At 39.4% G+C, this 9,082-nt stretch overlaps 1 protein-coding gene across 3 annotated transcripts in view; it reads right to left on the reverse strand.

Moving 5' to 3' along the window:
* The window catches only part of LOC6552842 (forkhead box protein O), a 30,999-nt gene extending 22,874 nt beyond the window's left edge, over positions 1-8,125 (reverse strand). Inside the window, exons 1-2 of one of the 3 annotated variants that reach the window (XM_026983868.1) lie at positions 8,024-8,125; positions 6,979-7,334 (exon numbers count right to left, since the gene is read on the reverse strand). The gene's annotated coding sequence lies outside the window, so the exon portion shown is untranslated. The other 2 variants (XM_026983869.1, XM_026983870.1) reach the window with 2 other exon arrangements.
* Between the last annotated feature and the right edge of the window lie 957 nt (positions 8,126-9,082).

Raw genomic sequence — 9,082 nt, forward strand, 5'->3', positions numbered from 1 at the left:
TTTAGAATCACGATTATAACAAGTATTCTTATACAAAGACACAAGCAAAATTAATTAAAATGAACGATTCATTAATCAGAAACTAAGAATCATAAAAAATGACTTGAAGTTGCTCCAAACTGTGCATCACTTATAAACGTTAAACTAAAGAAAATGTTATATTCGCATTATTAAATATTTCTAAATACATAAAACATTTATATTTAAGCAAATCTGTTTCCAAATCTTGTCAAAACTGTATGTAAAAAATTTCGAAGTGTTTGCCAGCTTATAATGCCCACTTAAGAGCGCCAAAAGCTTTTCTTCTCTTCCACTTGAAATTGTAAACAAATAGAAAACTCACCCGCACACAGAAACGGCAGCTGGTATCTGTGTGTGGATCGTTTGAGGCTCACTTTTATTCAGCGTTTTATAATAACCTATCTTGGCCAAAGAGTTACACTGGGAGAGAGCGAAAAAGCAGGGGAAAGGAAGAGAATCCAACGTCGTCGGTGAAGAATTACCTTGAGAACACGGAAGCTCATTCATTTGCTACCTAAACATTTGGCTACCTGAGAGCAATCCAAACGTCACCACATTATTTCCTTCTCGGAAATTTTCAAAAACTGGTCAACTTGTATTTTCTGTAGTGCGTTTTTATTTTTTGTGTATTTAAATAACGATATAATTTAGATAGGGTGGCGCGTCGTCGTTTGTCATTGCATAATATCTTCGCAGCGAAAGGTTTACGGCCGCAAATAATCGCAATGCGAATGCCAATGAGTCGCACTCAAGTGCCCCAACAAAAGGAAAAAAATAGAAGAAAAAGAAAAACCCAGTCCAGACGCAAAACAAAAACTTACCGAAACATTTCGACCTGACCTAAGTCACTAGCAGCAACAAAAATCAAAGCAAATACACTGGGGCTGTCAAAAGAGAAACCCAGAAATACTCGTACACTCGGACAAAACTACTTGTAACTCTAAGTGCAGAACTGATCGACTCAGATATTCCCTATGTATCTGCAGCTCGAGTTTTCGTGGCAGGCTTTTACCGAAAGTTCATTGATTCGCTTTTGCGGTCAGGTCAAAATATCATCGCTTTCTCTTCGCTGTTATTTTATACTGATTTCAATACATATTGTTTTCTGCCTCATAAACCCAGAAACGATACGAAAAGAAATGTTAATAGTAAATGTGGATGGAAAATCATAATTTATTCTTTTGAACCTATTTTTAGAAAAAGTATCTTTAAAATGGATTTAAATGATTTTATCTGCGGGCCTTAAAATATACTCAACGTTTTTAGAAAGCCTAAAATAAAACATACCATTAAATAAATTATGATTGCTTTAGAGAAAATAGAGAAAATTTCTACATATTCTTAGGCACTGAGTATCACCCTAGTCCAGACCGCAATGCCCATTAAAATAATGTAAAATTCTAATTGCCAACGGGGAACTATTTTGAGTAAATGAGCGCTTGCTATTTTCATTTCGCACTTAAATTTAATCTATTTTTTACTTTCACGAAGGGAAATTGCGTCGCAAAGTCGTGAGTGAAACATTAAATAATATGCAATAACATTTGATAATATTAAGCACGTCATTATATGAAAATAAACCGAGGAAAAAAGCAAAACAAAAATACAAAAAAATAGGAAAGCATAGGTAGAAAATGTAAACAATAACAAGACGGATGAAAAAGTATAAGATTGAGAATGGGATTAACTCAATAAATAGTCCGATGCGGAATTGTATAGATCTACTGCGTCAGAGCTTACTCCAAAAGTCGGTTGATTGGTTAGTTTTTAAGACAGGCTCTAGACAAACATATTTTTCCCTACAGCAGATTATCCAGTGACGCATATAGACGTAGGTGTTTCACTTTGATCGCTCGATATTAAAGGGGAGATCAATGGAACACCTCTGAAACCTGCTAGATTATGTTAATGGGATACTAGCGATAATATCAGACAATGTTCTAATGCAAATGCAAACAACGCAAAACGCTGAGTATCACATCGAAATTTATAGCGTGATTCAGAACCGCGTTGGTTTGGCTCTTTCGCTCAAACTGGGCACAGATAGCATAAATCAACTTTAAAGAGCACTGCGGCGTGGGATGTGGAAATGGGCTACGAAAATAATCGGTGTATTTTCAAAAATTACACAATGGTTTCAGGAAATTTGGGGGAAGGTACCCAAAAAATTAGCACAGCGTTCCACGTACGAGTGTGTACATATGTATGTAAGTATTTCAATGTCACGAACAAGCAAAGCCAAAATTTCCGCTGGCTAAAAATCTTCAGGTGGTCCAGTTTTTCAAGCGTTGTGACGACGCGCAACAAGTTGAGAAATTCTATAACCACATAGATATACGCCGATAAACGTGGGGGTCCTCAAAAATATATTTCTACATATAGAGTAAAAGATAGAGCCAAAAGCCGAACGAAAGCGAGTGCAAAAAACAAAAAGCCAAAGCAAAAACAGATCTTAAATAATAATAAATAGCAAAACAAAGGCAGGGCAAAACTAAGCAAAGAAGGCATTAAAAAGATTTTATAAAAATTAAAACAGAATCGGTGGAAATAAAAGGGAAGAATGGGTAGCAAAACGAAATGAAGAAAGATCAACAGAGCGAACAAAACAAAAATAAACCCACACTTCTTACGTAACGCCTTTCAATAGAGCGCTCTCCGACTTTTCTCATGAGTTCCGTATGGGCAGAAAATAGTTCGGCTATCAGTTAGTAGTGCCACTTACTGGCGCCCTATTAAAAGTCCTAGCCGAGGCCTCTGATCAGCTGTTCCGGATCGACTTGGCCTCGCCAATCAGATGATAGGCCTAGCTTGTCGACGCTTCAGGGCCGTCGACTTTACATATTCCACGGGTAATCAGAGAGGCAAGGCTTGGTTAAAGTCTTATTAAAGGCACATAATTGAACAAACTAAAATGTCACGTTTAATATCTCTTAGTTTAATCATAGCTTTGTCGGATCCACGTGGGATAAAACCAAAGGGATCCACTTCTGTGTTACTACGACATTAGGAATTGCTCGATATTTGATATCCTATGTAAGATGTTATACTCCCACCTTATATTTTTAAATGGAAGCTGTCTTAGATTTGCCGGACTTCTCATAGAGAGACCTACGGCCCTGCGAATTCTGCGCTTATCAGGCGGAGCGGCGCTCTCGAGATCACTTGGCCAAGCAGAAAGGTGTCCGCCAGATGCTCCGTGATGGCAGGAACCCTCGGCTTCAACGAACGAACCATGTGATGTCTTTTGCCTGAGACTGGACCGTTGGGCCGTTGGACCGTCGTGGTGCCCCTGAATCTCAGGTACGGCCCCGCCTCACCTCCCCTGCAGCTCGCCGCCGTACCTGCCCCCCAACACACATGACCGGGTTCAGCAATGTGGAAGTAAAAGAGATCTACACCCCAGCAGCACAACCCGTCAAACAGGATTATAAAGCAAAGTAAGTCAATGCGAGAAAAGCCCGATGCGAAAAAATCGAAAAACGAAAAGGTGAAAAAAACCAAAAACAGAGAAAATAAAAATCAAGACTGACAGCTGGTCGTCGGTGCGGAGGAATTCGGATCGCACAGCAACTGGTATGGTCTGAACCGATCTGGTCCGGTCTGCCCTGCCTAATGAGCCGACTTCGAGATGAAGACGACGACGACGACGACGACGACAACGGCTACGGTATCAATCCCAAAGCCCAGGTTCGGTTCCAGGCCCATGATCTCAAGTACCTCGCGACCCGGCCCCATGATGATCATAATAATGACGATGGCGCGGTGACGATGACGAGGCCACATCCAACTCACTTGTCTCAGAAGGTGCGTGCTCTGCTGTGTCACCCTCCATAAAACCGAACGACCTTTGGTTCGAAAGTGAATTATGCCCAGCAATATCAACTCGTCATGGACTAACCTGCTGATAGAGCCATACATCGAACATGCATAAGGGACTCGTTATAAGTTTGGCTTAAAACGGTGCTTGGGCTAACTTCCGGTTAAGTATTTAAGCTTCTTCTTAATACTAAACGCGTTCTGAGAGCAAGTCCTATGTTAGCGTAAAGGAATTCAGCTTGAAATGAATTTTCTCCTAGTAATAGCACCCTACACTACTCATCCAACATGAGCTTGAAGTGTTAAGTTATTGCGGGTTAAGCTATTGCACCTTTGTTAATAAATACATAATATACTTTTCACTTTTCTATTTTCAGATTGGCCTTGCTAATCAAGCACTGAACTGCCCATAATGCCGCACAATTCCCCGTCGACACCCCGTGCTGTCGCTTTTCCCGAGTGCGTTCTTATCACGCAACCCAAAAGATAAAGGAGCGATAAAGAGCTGAGGCGAAAGCAATGCACATTATATGTATGCACTCCCCGCCAGGCAGCCACTGTTGCCATGTGGAGCAGCCCCACTCGCTGGCACCGTCTCTATCTGTCTGAAGCCCTCTTATCACCGCCCCTCCCCAGTGGGCACCCTCCAAACCTCTGACCCCATCGCCGCAATAACCCCTCCACAATGCCAAGCATAAACCTTGGACAACAAATCTTTTTTGTGGCACTTTCAATCTGCGCTCTTTCCTACTTCGTATGTAATCGGGTTTATTTGTTGGTTTTCTTTTTCTTGCCAATTATATATTAGTATTATACATTAGTTTGGAAATCCATTTAGATCTATCTGATAGAAAATGATATATTAAGAAATGCGCTTACCAACTACTTTGCATGATTTTACTATTAACTTGGCATTAGAAAATGCACAAGGAGATGCCAGTCAGTCATTGCATTCTGGTTTTTTCTACGCTGTTAATATTTAATAATTTATTAAGTCAATTATCGCGGAAGCTTATTCAAATAAAAGCTTATTGAAAGTGCAGTTATCTGGCGGCACGTGGATCTGCGAGAGAATCACGCGCTTCTAGAGCAACTCGGAGAAATAGGGAATTACATATATATAAATGTACACATATGTATTTAAGTATATATATATAAACATGTATATACAGAGAAGGAGAGGCCCGACCAGGCAATGTGCAATAGTTCAGAATGCAGTGAGTGCGAGTGCGAATGCAAATGCAAATGAACGCCAAAGCCCCGTGCAATGTTTATTGAATTCATTACAATAATTAAAGAGCAAACGAACGATTCGATTCCATTCCATTCCATTCGACTGATGGAGAAGTCACCCAGGAACGTATAGCCCCCAAACGGCGATCTTCGTTTGACAGCTGGGACAACTGACGCATGGAAATCTTGGATGCGATCATCTGACTTCGCAAACGCAATCGATTTGCATTACTAATGTTTTGGGGTCAGCGCGAAAATCTGAATAAGTTAACCAAAAAGGAACGATCGAATGAAAAGTTCTACAAATCTAAGTAACAATACAAACTTTATAGTATTAGAATAAAAAAAGCTAAAAATGACTAAACTCATTCAACCTATATATTTATAAACTTTTTGGCTTAATTTATTTAATGATAGTACATTGCTAACACTTTGGAGCTATCGGAAAAATCGATGTTATCGATATAAATTACATAAATCGAAAAACCATGTCTTCAAAAATGTTATGATTTCAAACATAACCTTCTCAGACTAATAATTAGTAAGAGCTCTTCTTTACTAATTCTTGAAAAGAATTCTCCCCTGCTATTACTAGGTAAACCGATATGATTTCGCTAAATACAGTCTTACCGTTGAAAGTAAACTCCGTTTACTAATTACCTCCCCGGTTTCTCCGCTTCAATTACAGCTTTTTCGACAAACTTTTGCACACTTTCTTGTTATCAAGTGGCACGTTCCACCAATGTGGCTAGCAAACACTCAAGATATGATAAAAGCCACAATCACAAACACATACGAATCCGTATAGATGTGTGTATCCGTATAGGCTGATGTGTAGGCTTATGTGTACACTTTTTGGGCCATCAGCTGCTGCTGTACCTTGGCACATTGCGAATAGATAAAAGCCTTATCTGCAAATGGGGAATGAAAAAGCCTCTTTCGACAGCTAACCGAGTGGCGAATCAACCCATTTATGAAAATTAAACCTAATCACATTTCAATGTCAATACTGATGTCAAAGAATATAGCACCAAGCATCTAGCAACGATGCGTATTCGAAATCGCGAGCAATATGGCAACAAAATCGACCTTAGTGGCTCCCATACAAAATTGGGGGGAGCAGGCACACAGAAAGAAAGAAAACGACACACGCTTCAAATTGTGCTATCAGTGTGGCGCTGGGGTTCTATTTTTAGAGCCATTATCAGCGGTGCTCTAATTAAGATCTCCCCTGCCCACTCCCATGCCAAGTAACCAAGTAACCAAGTAACACACCAAAACGGACTAATCAAAGCCCACACGAACCGAAAGATCATCTATTGGAGAATTAGTGCAGCGCGGAACGTGACCGACTTTATGGTTCTGTCGCTTTGATCTTGAAAGTGAAACGCTTGAGAATTGGGGGCACTGAGGATTACTTGAAATCGGTTATAAATCACTTTCCTATTGGTTGTATTTAGTATTTGGGTCGTAAACTCTTTCGATTAAATTATTTTAACCCAGCAAAAAGTCCAACTTTCGCATCTTAAGTGAACACAATATATAGAAAGATCCTAACTGCAGTTTCTATCAAACCTCTTAACTTTTATCAAATTCCTTGAAAGCTCTTTTTATAAATAAAGCAATAGCACATTATATGTCTAATATATCACGGAAGATTAAATACTTCTTGTAGGGACTAGAAATATTCTACCATTAATTGAAATATTTTTTTAAAATAGGTGTAGCAAGGCACTGTTCTAATTATTTTTTAAATCGCACTGGAAATAGGCTTCTAGGAATATTTTTATTAATTGCCGAATAGATTCGTACCGGATTCGAATCGAGGGTTCCACTTTAAGAACTTGAAAAACATGACATTTTTCATTTAATCAAGTAAACCTAATCGCTATTGTTGTTAATATTTACCCGCCACAAGTTCGCAATGGAAAAACGCTGGCTGAATTGTTGCTTCTTGTTGACTGCGAGTTAAAAATTTGTTGATTTTGCCGGTGGGTTTTGTTGATCGCCGTTTGCTGCTGTTAACTGGCACTGTTTTACTTTATTTTCCTTGTTGCTTTGCACTTTTTTTATGGATTTGTTTGTTTTATGGGTAATATATAGTTGTGTTGTTTTGAGCGAAACTTGTGCGAATTTCTTGATTTTTAGTGGTTATTTAAATATATATATATTTTTTTTAGAATTCTGTCGGCATAATTTTCTGCTCACACACACACACTCATTAAGTGGGTTGTTGTTGTTGCTGGGCGGCGGTTTTGCTTAAGCTAAAGACGATTGTAAAAACGGTAAATTAGAATATACGTATATAACAACAATCAAAATAAACAAATAAAAAGAGCGCGAAGAGAGCGGCGCGATTAAAGAGCGTAGTATGTGTGCTGTGTGTGTGTATGTGTGCGAAGAGAGCGATCACGTCACGTCATCAATTCATGCCAATTGGACGCACACACAACACTTAATTGGAATTCGTATGAGAATTCAATGAAAACCGAGCGGCGCAGTCGAAAAGTTGTTTAAAGTTCAAATGGGTAAAAATTTTAATATAAACACGTTTCGGAGCTTACTCCAATTCGCCTTTTATTCGCCACTAGTGTGCGTAACGTATTTTATGTGATATGTATATAGTAGGTACATATGTATTTGTATATACAACGTGACTGCGACGAAGATCATCCAAGCATCGCTATATAATACGAATACATTTTGGAGCTTTTCTCTTATTTTATACGATATCGTATGTAAAAAACGAACGCGTTCCTTCTACGTTTCAGTTTTGAGTTCGGCACATTCACATGTTTTGAAAGCGAAACTTTATTATTTTCCACTTTCTTGATTTTCTAGATTTGCGTTTCAGGATCAACGTTTTGGGCCGCGAAGAAGATCACTGGGTTTCTTGTATTGGTTTATATTTGCTTTGCTTTGCGTGGAGCTGAAAAGGAAAACGATGAACGACCTCGTGGCTTTCAACCGCAAGCGAAAAAACACAGACTACTCGTTAACTGCTTTCTAGTCGGATGCGAACTGACAACTGAAACTGATTCGCCGTCGCCTTCGTAAAAGTGTTCGTTTCGGCGGCGCAAAAAGGCGGTCTGTGCCTGTGTGTGTGCGTGTCGTGTCCGCGTGGCTGTGTGCGTGTGTGCTTGCTCTTAGCATCCACTCACGTTCCACACCCGCTCAATTCACTGCTTTTTTATGTTTGTGGCGCGCTGATACTCACACACTCTCACACACTTGGGGCCAAAAAATTAGTGGGGTATGCCAAACTCCAGAACTTTTATTTGAGTTTTGCTCGCCATTGCTATCAATTCTTAAAATATGTGAAATGTGAAAAAGTCTACCTAGGAAATCGAATAGAATCTTATAGTTACTACTGCAACAAAATGTCTCTCATTCGAAGCCCAACTAAATTTCTTTAAATAAGACAACTAATAGTTGTTCAACAGATGTTGAATTTAAAAATATTTAATAATTCATAAATATGCGTAACTGTTTTACAGGAATATGGCTGAAATAAGATTTAAGTCTAGCTGCAGGGACAAATTTAAGACGCCATTGCATAATAAATTTATTGAAAATTATTCATAATAAAAACTTATTAACATTCCCTATTGAAGCGACCGCTTTTGTGTCCCTCAATATTAATAAATAAAAGCCATAGTTTACCTATTTTATACATTTGGAATTTAAATTGTTTCTTTTCATTTCGGTCGCGCTGCTCTGAACTCGAAATTCTGAGAGCTGGGTAAAAGGGGGCGGCGGGTGGGTGGCGGTTGGGCGTTTTGGGTGGGGTGATGGGGCGGTTCGGCAGTGCTGATAACGCAGCTGTTATCTCGCGATTGTTGCTCGCTCGTTCTCTCCCTCTCTCTGTCTCTCTCTCTCGCTCTTTGAAGCTCCATCTCTCTCTTGCGTTCATTGTCTCGTGATGCGATGGAAAATTTCCCGAAATTGCATTCTACTGATAATGCCAGCAATGCACATTTGTGCATATAAATATGGACTCAGAAGTGCCCCG

Source organism: Drosophila erecta, unplaced genomic scaffold (assembly GCF_003286155.1).
Source record: "Drosophila erecta strain 14021-0224.00,06,07 unplaced genomic scaffold, DereRS2 tig00000000-arrow-pilon, whole genome shotgun sequence".
NCBI classification, from domain to species: domain Eukaryota; kingdom Metazoa; phylum Arthropoda; class Insecta; order Diptera; family Drosophilidae; genus Drosophila; species Drosophila erecta.